The sequence below is a fragment of the Nycticebus coucang genome, chromosome 1 (assembly GCF_027406575.1).
Source record: "Nycticebus coucang isolate mNycCou1 chromosome 1, mNycCou1.pri, whole genome shotgun sequence".
NCBI lineage: Eukaryota > Metazoa > Chordata > Mammalia > Primates > Lorisidae > Nycticebus > Nycticebus coucang.
The window spans coordinates 139564130-139577421 of NC_069780.1; positions in this window are offsets into that span (position 1 = coordinate 139564130).

A 13292-nucleotide genomic window follows, 5' to 3' on the forward strand; every position below is an offset into this window, starting at 1 on the left:
CCCTGTTACTATGGGAGGTGTAGATCACAAGATGTGCACATCCAGTGGCATATGATCTTGGCATTCTAAATTTTCAATCCAGTACCGCAACTGAATGACCATGCTATATATGATGGTACATGTTTTTTTTCTTTTTAAATTAGAAAACATAAAATTGCTTCAGTAAATGAGGTCTCCAGTGCTTAGTTAGTGTGGTGTTATTCAGCATTTTAAAATTCTTTGCCCTGCCCTAAATTTCTCACTATCCTGTGTCAACATCAGGAACAAGGCCTGCGAGGTCACTCGGAGAATGGGGGGGATCTGTGTGCATTGTGGACGAGACAGGAAGGTGGTGAGACTCATGGACCCATCCACATACTGGCGTGAAAGGAAAACTGAGAAGGTGAGGAAAATAAAGGCAGATACTCTTAAATAGGAAAATAAACTTCATTTGCCCTTTACTTATCTTTTTGCTCTGTTCAAGTGGTAGTAGATAATCTACCAAACAGTAGAGAATCTTCCAATCATTGACTAAAGAAAGGATATTTTCAGGTTTGGTGACATGAAAAAGAAAATTAAAACTGAATAACTGAAAAAAATGAATGTCCAAGTGCTGATTTAGAGTTGGCTCTAAAAAGAATAAAAACATCTGCTGGCTGCCTTGAAGGAAAAAACAATCCCTTTGGGTTTTTACTGCAACAAATCCTGTTCACAATTTTCTATTTGGGAGGGATCCAGGAAAAAAATGACCTCTCCCATTCTAGTAATGAATTTCTACTCCCTTTTGAACTTCAAATATGTTAATTTCATCCTCAGATGGTCACAAAATATATATATTGACAAACTATCGATCAAACTTCACACAATTGTGTGAAGCGGGGCATCACTGTTGCTACAATTGTGCTGTTTCTAAACATAGAGTTTGTCGCGGGGCATGATGGTGCCACCACACCCAGCCCAGCTTCTGTCCCTCCGATGTTTACAGAAATTTTGCCTTTTTGTCATAACGTACCTTCACTGAGTTGAAGCATTCCCAACCTTCCAACGATTTCAGAGACTGGTTAAGAACAGAGAGTCAGTGGAATGGTATCAAAACCACATTGCTTCTCATTTCTGGACTTGAAATCAGCAGCATTTGGAACACATTAACCTACAGTATAGTAAATACCTCCCAACTGGAAATCTATTTATTTATTCATCCATTTATTTATTTATAAAATAATTTGAGTATATCCTCATATGAAAAAGATACATGGTAGGTTAATATTAAGGCAAAAAAAAAAAAAAGGATTGTATGAGCCCGAGTCTGTGTAGAGAACTGAGGTTGCTTGAAGGGACTTGAACCCTCACTATGTCTCAACATCTAGTTGGTTAGAAGCAGATTCTTTGTAAGGTGAGGGGTCATCTTTCAATCAGGGATTCATTGGCATTCATTAAGTGCTGGGCCCTGTCCTGGAGGGGTAGGACTAGTAGAGAAGCTGTAAGACATTTTGCCCCCGTCTTCAGCACCCAGATCTGCTCTCTTAATCATCCCAAACCTTCCAGGTGTGCAAGCTGCCTTATGTGAACATTAACTTGAGCACATACAAGAACAGTGTATGAACATCTAAGGATGCACTGGGACCATTTGAAAGGTATTGATCCAACAAAGTTTATGGAGCAACAGCTTTGTGTAGGCAACCATGGCCCCAAATGTAATAGGCTGTGCAGATGATAAAGTCACAGAACTTCCTTCAAGGAATCCATAGCAGAGTAGAGCAGAAAAGAAATCCCTGCCATGAAAAAGGAAATTAAGACACTTGAACTACCCAATCTGCCTAGTTCTGGGCACTTCCTATATCCAGTGATGACTTCTCTATTTTGTTCATCTTGTTGGACTGTCTACCCCCCATTTTATTTTTCTTCCTTATTCCACAGGTGTTGGAAGTGGCTTATAATAAAAAAGTCATGCAAGAAAATAATGATACATTATAACTGGAGGAAAAAAAAAAGCATTGCCATTCTAACAGATATCTTCAAATCCTGCTGGCCCACTTTTTCAACAAATTGGCCTCCAGATTCTGATACCTCTGTCGCATCACGTTCTGTCCATCTCTACTATGAATTCTCCTTAACAGACCCTGGGTCTTACCCACTGGGGAGCTTCACGTCTTCCAGTGTCTTAAGCTTTCCCTTATCACTTTTTTTCCTCCCATATTCCACTGATCTTATTATTCAACTTCATTCCCTTCCAACACACCAGCCCTTCAGGGCGCCTGTCTCTCTTCGCTGCTGACCCTCTCCTGTAGCTTTGCTGCCTTCTCCATGCAGGCTGGTTACTCAATTCATCACTTTAACAACTGTCTTTCTGCTGCAGTGGCCTCCCCAGTCTTTGAACCCAGATCAGCCTGATTACCTGCCATCTCCTGTTTTTATCAGTCATTCAGCCACCCATTACTGCTTTATATGTCCAGGGTCCCCAAATCCAGCCTGGTGACAGGATGCTCTGTGTCCTTTTAAAAATAATGACCTTCTCAGATGCATTTCTCATTCTCCACTATGCCCTTCGCACTACCCTCCTCACTTTCATGTCCTTTATTTCATAGGGAAAATGAAGGCCATCATGTGTGCTAGCCCCGAAACCCAAAGATTCCTTTTCATGAAATGTTTACCTTCTGCACCTCATCTTCCACTGCAGTGGAAGAGGCGTCCCCTCTCAGAGTGAAGTTTATCCTTCTGTGTTGCTGAAGCAGCTTTCATGGATTGTAACGTGGGGAGAAATGAGGTTTTCTTGTGTCACCCGGAATCTATGCGTCTGTGACTTCTCTCTGTGAGGCCATTATCTGGGTATCTGTGTCCCAACATTTATCTTTATAATTGGATCTCCTAAATCTAAAACCTCCTCCATGGACTCTTTATTGTCAAATTTGGGGGCAAGTACTAAGAATGTCTATGATGAGATATGCCAAGTTCTTCAATATCTTATTCCATATTTTATTCTGGATACTGCATTGCTAACCTTCCCAGGATTGACATTTTAATTTAATATTTTATTTCCTGATAATCCTTATCAAGCCAGTATTTAAAAGAATAAGGTCCACATTTACCCAAGCCTGGAACAACCAGAACCAATTTCAATGTGTCAACAATCTGTTGATAGGAGAGGAGGGAAGGTGCTCATAAAAGTTAATAAAAATGGGGCTTTAACAGCAACATAAAAAGCTATCTCCAGAAATAAGATGTCTTTCACTCCAAATCAATCTATTTTAACAATATTAAATTATATTTGTAAATGAGCTTGCCCCAGGTTTTTCAGTGTCATTGCTAAGTATTCCCTAGGAGAATGGCCTTTGGGAAAGAGTGCTTCAAGCTGAAATAGTCTAGATAAAGCTGCAGCCAGCCAATGGCAAAGCCTGGTGTTCAGTATTCTGAAGAGGATCACTCAAAGAGCAGATACATATAATCTATGTAGTCAAACTATTATCAAATTAGGCAGACTTCTAAACCATCTCAGGGAGAAGGATGTACTTCTAAGCTTACTACGCCCATGCCAGCTTTTGGGATGGATGCATGATTACTCGGCAGTGGGCCCACCTCCCTTACTAAGATCCTCCCATGTAGCTGCTAACATGGCCAGAAAGAACTGAAACCTTTGGGAAGATGAATTTAATACCTAGAATCCATGTCATGGCTGTCTGATAAATCTTGCAGCCTGAAGCAGTGTAGCATGATTCAGGCTAAGGAGTCAGGCGATCCTGGGTTTGACTCAAACTTTAGATATTTCTTTAAGCCATGTTTTTTCCATCTGGAAACTGGAGATAATAGAAATAGTTGCCCCAAAGAGTTGTTTCAAGGTTAACTTATAAATCCTTGAGCTTTGCAGGTAACAATAGATGTTTTTTTGCTTTCTTTTTTCTTTTTTTTGAACAGAGCCTCAAGCTATTGCCCTGGGTAGAGTGCTGTGGTGTCACAGCTCACAGCAACCTCCAACTCTTGGGCTTAAGGCGATTCTCTTGCCTCAGCCTCCCAAGTAGCTGGGACTACAGGCACCTGCCACAATGCCCGTCTAAGTTTTGGTTGTAGGTGTCATTGTTTGACAGGCCCAGGCTGGATTTGAACCCACCAGCTCTGGTGAAAGTGGCTGGCGCCTTAGCCACTTGAGCTATAGGTGCCACTCTCTCTCTCTCTTTTTTTTTTTTTAAATTAAAGCATAAGTGTAGACATTACTGCATTTATGGGGTACAATGTGCTGATTTTATATATAATTTGGAATGTTTACATCAAACTGGTTAACATAGCTTTCACCTCACTTATTTAATTGTTGTGTTTAGAGGGGAGGAAAGTGGATGGGTAGAGGGAGGGTAACTGATGGGACCTCACCTACTGTGCATGCTGCTAGGGCACATGGCAAATATATTAATAGCAGAGAATAGATGTTTTCTTTAATTTATTGATGCTATTTTTGTCAATATATCTACCATCTGTCTCAGCCTTCTTTGAGAAAGAATCTTTGCCATCAGGAAACGTGCTCAAGGGTCCTGCCCAGGTCTGAGAGAGTAAAAGGAAACCATAGCTGTTGGTTGAACATACTGGTTTGAAATTATCATGTCTTGTTCGCTTCATCCCAGACGTAAGAGGAACAGCCAGTTCATTGCGGTAGGAAAATCTGAGGACTCCCTGGACTGGGTTACCCGAAGCAGGGCTGGGCTCACTGGCAAGGTCACAGATGGTACTCCAGCCAGCAGCAGTGGAGCTCGGCTTGGACTGGAGAAGAATAACATAGGGGGTTCTAAACCCCTAGGAGGGAAAGAACTTGGTATTAAAGAAAGTGTGTCTTAAATTAAATGGAAAAAGATAGATTATGAATCAAAATATGCCCCTCCATGCAGTAACGTCTCTTCATCCTGAACCACCCCTATAGCTACATGTGGTAGTCCTGCTAATGCACACGTCTTCATCTATAAACATAGCCGAACCCATGAATGATTTATATGTACAACTATAACCTATTATTTAGATCTACCACCTATATTTCTATCTAGATCCTTAAGAAACACAATGAGGGCTGGGCATGGTGGCTCACGCCTATAATCCTAGCACTCAGGTAGGCCAAGGCGGGTGGACTGCTTGAGCTCACGGTTTTGAGACCAACCTGAGCAAGAGTGAGACTCCATCACCACTAAAAATAGAAAAACTGAGGCAAGAGGATTGCTTGAGCCCAGGAGTTGGAGTTTGCTGTGAGCTATGATGCCATAGACTCTACACAGGGAGACTGACAACTTGAGACTCTGTCTCAAAAAAAAAAGAAAGAAAGAAAGAAAAGAAAAAGAAACACAATGAGTATGCAACAAAGCACCTATATTGGATATCTTTGGATGTGTAAGATTATGGATGTCAAGAAATTTATTCTCATTTTTTGCCGTCTATGTTTTCCAATGAATATGTCCTCCATCTGTAATAAGATATGGCACTGATAGAATGTGAATTTTGAGGAGGACATTGGGAGGGAAGAAAAAACGCTGAGGTGAGCTCGGCCTTTGTCAACTCCTCTTTGGACGGACGTGTCCTGAGTTTGGTGCCTGGGGGAGGGTCAGAATGGCCTGGGCTTGGGATAGGTGGTTTAAGGCAGATCCCTTGAATCTACTCACGGATTCCCTTCTCGGCATTTTTCCATGGAATTTCATTTCTGGGTTATGCTCAGTATAATCTGTTTCATCGCTCAGGTAAAAACAAGAGTGTTGTGGTTTGGCCTCTTTGTTCAGCTCTTTGCTCTTCCTCTTGTAAGGCACACATTTCCCCTTTGTTCACACGTTTCCCTGATGGTCCATGAGCAGAGAGGGTAAAGTTTTTGTGTGTCTCACAAAGACATTAGATACAGGACACTGAATAAAGAAACTTCCTCTAATTATCAAATGTACTATCCACACGGGTAAAATTGGTAGTACATAGCACGGGCAGTACATTTTAGGCTGTGCAACTCCTGGAGTTCCTGAGTTAATAATTTGGCTAGGATTTAATTCTAGAAGGCATGGATGATCTATTATGGGAAAGGGGAGGGGAGGAATAGGTACAGATCTGGAGAGAAATACATTTTCCTTTCCCTTTGATGCGTTGTTCAGAAGCCTTGACTCTAACAATAAAAAGGTTCTAGGCTCACACTGGAGACAGCTCATACAGCAGGTGCGACGGCAGGAGTGGGAAGCCAAGGGCTTCACTTTTCTTGCCCTGGGGTCTCCCTGTGAAGGCAGCCTTCCTCCAATTCCAGCACAGGTCTCCCCATCAGAGGACGAAGCGACCCGAGCATATGGGGTGAATGTGGGTCCTCCTCATATGGAGGAGATGAGTCTTGTTATGATCTGAATATTACCAGCATATTCAGCCCCAGTGACATCTACACTTTGTTATCTCACTCACACCTCAAAACAACTGAAACTGAATTTGTTGTCTTTCCATACAGATCTGCTTCCCCTCCTGTGTTCTCTGTCGTGGGCATGAGCTCCCTTACGGGGGTCACTGCTGTCTCTTTTGACTCCTTCCTTCTTTTGTTCTCTCTGTCCGATCAACACATTTACGTTTGCCAAATTTCACTATAGTTTTCACCTTTCTCTTCATCCTTGCCTTCACTGCCTTGATTCAGGTCCTCATTTTCTTCTTAGATGGCTTTCAGGCTTATCCAGCCTGGCTTCAGTCTGTTTCCACTCCCAAGTAGAAACGTTTTTGCATGCCTATTAAGTGCTCAGCAGAGTGCTAGATCCTGGCTATGAGATGTTTACAAAAAGATAATAGCTAATAACCAACCCTGGTCCTTCTCTGCAACAGACATATTCTTCACATGTCTTATATTATATGTTTATTCTTCACATTACCCCAAGATGTAGGCATTATTATTATGTTCATTTTATAAATGGGGAAATCGAGAATTAGAGAGATTAGATAAAATTACTGAAAGACACACAGTAATTAGTACTTATTAGTGCTGAGATGTGGACTCAGCTTGTCTGATTCTGGAGATTAAACTTTTGATTTCTAAGAGAGGTTTCTGGCTTGAAGGAGTCACAGACCAGTGGGAGAAGCAATCCAGTATTAAACATATTGCATATTAAAACAGTTCAGTGGTCCAGTGAGAGCACGAAGCAGGGTGTGAGGTCAGAGACCGCTTCTTAGGAGAAGGTAAAGTTGACCTCAACATTCCACAATGAAAGGAATTTAGCAGGAGACAATACTTTAACCAGCCTTTACCAAATGCCATACACTGTTCCAAGTGCTTTATGAACATTTAGTCATTTTATCTCCATAATTTTTGGTAGTTGGTACACTTGCTATAAACAAATGAGAAAACTGAGATTAGAAAGGTTAAGTGATAAATTCAAAGTCACGTACAATTGACTGGCAGATCCAGATTCAGAGCCAGATGTCTATTGCAGAGTCCGTGCTGTTAACCGTTACACCTTGCTGCCTCTCAGCAAGATGTGGGTGAGGGCATTCCAGGCAGAGGAGACAGACTGAAGGCTCATTCTGGCACGTTTTGGAGAGCACTAGCAGTCCTGGGGCAAGTGTGGGCAGGATAGGAGATGAGCCTTGTTATGAGCTGAAGTGTGTCCCCTCCCCCAATTCCTACACTGAGATCCTGACACACTTAGTGTCTCAGAACATGACTGTATTCGAGAGGGGTTCTTTAAAAAAGTAATGAAGTTATGGTAATGTCATTGGGGTAGGCTTTAATCCGACATGGTTTCGTCTCCTTATGAAAAGAAGAAATTGGGTCACAGAATGAAGAAGCAATCTACAAGTTCAGGAGAGGGTCTGGAACAGATTTTTCCCTCCCCACTTTCCAAGGAAACCAACCCTATTAACACTTGGATCTTGGGCTTCCAACCTTCAGAAGAGAGAGACAATTCATCTCCGTTATTTTAGCTGCCCCCCCCACCCCGCCTGCCGTTATGGCAGCCCCAGCATACTAATCCAAGCCTGTTGGGGGAGAGTAGGGCCAGGTTGAATTGGGCCTTGGTCTGAGAGGCACTAGGAGTGGACTGATGGATTTTCAGTTGAAGATTTATGTGATTCAACTATCATTTTATAAAGCTCACTCTGGCAGCAGTGTGGGGTGAATGGCTTGGTGAGATAACATGGACATCAGGTAGGGGATGATGAAGGTCTCATCTGAGTCAGAAACAGGGTGGAGGAGGCCGATGCAAGTGGCCAGGAAGGAGACGGCCACTCAGCCTGCTCCCCACCCTCTGCACCTGTATCCGAAGCTGTCTTCAATTCCCCGCCAGTTCCTGAATATGACAGGTGCCGCCACCTCCCCTCTTCCATGCCTGTATATCTTCATACAAACTGTTTCATCTGCTGAACACCCTTGGCTGCCTCAAGCTTAATGATGCTTTAAGAGCTGGCTCCAGGGGCTGCTCCTCTGTGACCCTGTCTTCACTCCACTTTGACAGCCTGCTTTCTTCTTTGCCTCCCTGACACCGTGTGTGTGCCTCTCACATAACTCACCCTCCAGCTCTGGGATTCTTTTGTTCCATGCCTGTCTCTCCCTCTAGACGATAAGCTCCTTGAGAGATGGGTGTACGTTTTGTTTGTTCTAAGGCTTAGCTCACTGATGGACAGAAGTGTACAACACATGTTGAATGAATGAACAAAGCCTTATAAAAAAGGAACAAAGGATGCTGGGAATTTAAACAAGAGGTGAATTCCTATCCCACATGGTTTTATGAGTAAGCACATCACAAACCAGGCATTGGAAGATAGTGGAGTCCAGAGGCATCACATGGGCACCTGCCTGCATGATGGCCTTGTCCTTTTTTCTTGTGATTAGAAAAAACAGTAGAAAATGAAACACATGTGATTACTATAGCAGGCTTTGGAGGTAACCTTGTTTGGGGACAGGACAGGTGATTCAAAATGCTTACTTAAGAAAGAATGATAGAAGGGTTAAGTAATCTCTAGACTTGGTGACCTCTAATAGATCTTAATTTTTCCCCATGTGTAATTTTCTGTGTTGGCTTTGTTTTTTGAACTCACATTTAGTTGAGAATCTAGAATTTGAAAAATAGCTATTGCCTCAGTAGGCTTCAAATCCATCACAAAAATGCCATGGTTATAACCCTCACATTTGACTTCAGAGGAAAGGAATCAAGGATGATTGATTATCACCTCTCAGAATGAAGATGTGATTCTGCCCCTAACTGTGCTGTCTTCTTAGGGCTGATGGTGAGTGGCCCAGATGTGTTTTGTTTTTAATGCGTCTCTAAATGATATTTTTCTCTAAAGTTCAATTTTCCCCATGGGTTATATAAACATTTTATTTTAGGTTTTATGTCATAAAGCCTTAGGTTTAAGTGGAGAATTTGATTTATAATTTTTGCCAAAAATTCTTGATAGCCATCCAAGGGTGAATCTTTGGATGTCAGAGGGTGGAGGTGGTGTTTACAGACACCCTGTTTAGAAAGATGGTGTTATTGACCTGTACTAGTTTCCTTGGGCTGCCATAACAAATTATCAAAACCTTGGTGGCTTAAAACAACATAAATTTATTCTCATATTTCTGGAGTCTGGAAGTCCAAAACTGCAGGGTCAGCAGGCCCGGGGAGGCTTTAGGAGGGATGCCATTCCCTGCTTCTTCTATCTGCTCTCCGGAGAGCTCTGTGGCTCGTGCCTGTGCGAGTCTGATCTCTGCTTCCGTCTTCATGTGATTTCTCCTCCTCCTCTTCATGCATGTCCTCTGGGGGTCTCTTATCAGGACACTTGTCATTGGATGTAAGGTCCACCCAGGTAATTCAGGGTGATCTCATTCTAGGGTCCTTAATTGTATCTGCAAAAGCCCTTTTTCAAAATAAGGTCACATCACAGGTTTCAGGGATTAGTATGTGAAAATATCTTTTTTGGGGGACAACATGAAGGCCTGAAGACAGCAAAGGTGCTGTCTCAGGGGAAGCAATGGATTTATACCATTGCCTCTCCCACCATGAATGCAAAGTTTATCATTGCTAGTTCAACTAGCCTAAATTAGAAACTAAAGCAGTGATTGCAAACTGGTGAAGCAAAAGCCAGATCTGGCGGAGAGGTGTGCTCTGGTTACTTTCCATGGCCCTTTAGCATGCTTGAATTAGTTGAATATGTTAACAAATTGGAAGATTTTTGTACATAAAAGCCCCAAGTTTCTGACTTCTCTTGTACTGTCAGGTTCCCTCTTAGCAATAAGGCTAGAATCAGATACAGTCGCTCCTTTTAATGGAGCTGCCATCCTCACCACACCCTATTGTTTGTCCTAGTCCCATTTCATGTATTGAAATTAGTTGCTTCACCCCTGCCATCTTTGAGTTGGTGATTTCTGATCCGTGGGCATGTTAGCGTGCAGGGTTGCTAATCACTAGGGCAGAAATTCAAGCAGTGAAGTTGACCCACTCTAACTATGAAGCTAAACTCTCAAAGTTGTCTTCAAAGAGTTTGTGTCTACAGGATCGTGAGCCATTTCATGTAACTATTGGCAGCTAAGACCCATAATCCAAAGACTACAGTTACTAGAGACACATCCTACAGTTTAATACATTTTCCTGCTTATATAAAAATAGTCTTACTTCTTTCAGGCCCACTGTCATGTAAACATGATTTATAATCTTGAATTTTGTAGGACCAACTTATCCCTAGAAGACTTGCAGACATGGTGTTTTATCTGCTTTATAATACTCCTTATAGATCATGGTAAATATCTTCTGCTCCTGGTTAGATCTCTTTGCTGAGCTTATGTGTGCAGAGATTAACTTTAAATCCCTAGCATTTCATTACCCAATACCTTTTTCTAAGGACACATGGAAAATAAAAGGAAATTCTCTTTTCAGCAGAAGTGGTTTTAACAGACATTCACTTCTTTGGCTTCTGCTCTTGAAGTCCAGATCATACAAAGTCAAGAACAGCCTTGAAATACAGATATAGAGACTTTGAACATGCAAGGCTGATCTAGTACTTGCAATTAGACTGACATTTGACAGTGAATAACTATGGAAACACCGGCCTCCTTAGTGTTCCTATAGAGATATTTCTCTGTTCTTTCACAATTTTCTCTATGCTATTCTCAATTAAAAATATCAGGAAGATATATTTCCATGTTATCTATTCTCATGAAGAAAAGATTTCCTCCATATATTCTCTGCTACTCTAAATAAATTCCAATATAAGAAAGTTGAGGTTATTCTTTTAAATGACACACACTTTTTTAGAGAGTAAAACCTGTGACATATTTTGCATATCAAAGTGACCTATTTTTAAGAACTTGATTTAATTTAGCAGAGGCAATCTAGGTGAAGTGACTTATTAGTGGCAAATTGGCCACATACAGCAGGTACATTCAGGGTATATACATATAAAGCCACCACTTTTTTTTTTCTTTTTTTGCAGTTTTTGGCCAGGACTGGGTTTCAACCCGCCACTTCCAGCATGTGGGGCTGGCGCCCTACCACTTTGAGCCACAGGAACCACCCATAAAGCCACCACTTTTAAAAACTTCAAGCAAGGTAGGTTCCACAAAAGTAGGGGTGTCAATAGCAATGGACTGGATTAGAATCTCTTAAAAAGCCACCTGCTTTAGGCTGCCCCTGAAGACTATTTCTTTTAGTGTATATGATACAGAAACAACCACTTCAAGAATGATTAAAGAGCACCTCTTCAAAGCCATGTCTCACTGTGTATGTTGTTAACGATTCAACAGTGAGCTCAGCTGCTCAGCAGAGCAAGTCTACCCATTTCACTGATAATACCTTGGAAGAAATTCTTGTAACTAACATAAAACAAGTAAACTTAATTTTTTTATTTGAAAGAACTGAATGGTGGAGAATTGCTTGTGATGCTGTGAACCTGGCCTACCGATTTCTCTCTCTGTTAAGACTTACTGTGAATAATGCTTTACCGAAGATCATGGAGATGGGGGCATAAATTCAGCAACAGGTGGGCTGGAGAAAGGAAATGCTGATTAGCAAGACCTGCTGTGTAACCCTCCATCCTTGACATCTGTCACTGGTTTTTGTGAGTAATGAATTTAGTTCCTATAAATTACTTTGAAGTACTTATAAAGTCAGAAGTGTAATTAGTGATGATAAATAGGTATCGCTGAAGATACTACAGCTCAATCAATCTTCATTTTTCCAATCACTGCTTCTTCATAGAGAAAATAGACTTACCATTAACTGCTGGCAAGATGAGGTTGACTAAGCAGAGATTAACAATGAAATGATTTACAAAAATGTATCCAATGGCCCATAAAGCTTATAGGTATTTTTTAATTTATTTCTCCTAATAAAAAATTAATTTTAAGCCAGAATGTCCTGTTTGAAGATTGTCCCAGTCAAAATACCAGATCCTAATCTCAAAATAAATTAGTTAACCTTTAAAATGTATTCATTAGTAATTTTTTTTCATTCTTTCAGTTACAATAACATAAGCGCTATAATCTTCATTGACGTAACATGTATTTAACCATTTTCTCATAAATACCTGCTACTGTGGAGAGATTAGAGAAGAAGATGAAATAAAATAACACGATCTGAGCTCCCAGGTAGGTTGGAATTTAGCGAAGGGGTGAAACACACCAACAAAGAAGCATTTCAATAGGAATATTTGAGTGTTGAACTAAGGAGCAGAAATAAAAAACAGGAATGTCAGGATGAGCTGTGTGGAGCAGATGTCGGTACACATAGGAACAGGGAGAGCATCTTAAGGAAGTGGGGTACAGGTCCAAGAAATGTAGCTGTGACGTCGCCAGAGTTGATGGAGAGCACAGTGGTGATTGACCCTATGGACTCTGGAAAGCAGTCTGCTTGGGAAAATAATCTAGCGCTTGTATGTTTCCTTGTATGTAAACTGGGCATAGTAATAGTGTCTCTTGGGACCATTCTGAATGAGACACTGAACACACAGTGATTAACCTAATGTCTATGCCATGCTGGCAATTATTACATTCCTAATTAGATTTTTCCCAGTTTTAGCAACAGTTCTAAAATGTCTTCAGTTTCTAAAATAACAATTTACTTTCCAATATATATTTTAAACAAATAAGTACCATACAAAATTAGATATGTTAATCCCCCCATTGTAGCATAAAATGCCTGCTTGGACTCCTGTGAATTTTTATAAGTTGCACTCCTACAAGGGCCCTCTTATGAATCATTACCAGGGGGATACAGCTTTTTAATTTGGGTGCATACTTGATTTGACAGCTACCAAGTTTGGCCTCGTGCCAGATTTGCAAATTGATACATTAACAGCCTCTCAGCCCTTCTGGTTCCCCTCCCCTCCCCCAATTCCCCACCTTTGCTGTTTTTTCCCCTGAGATCTGA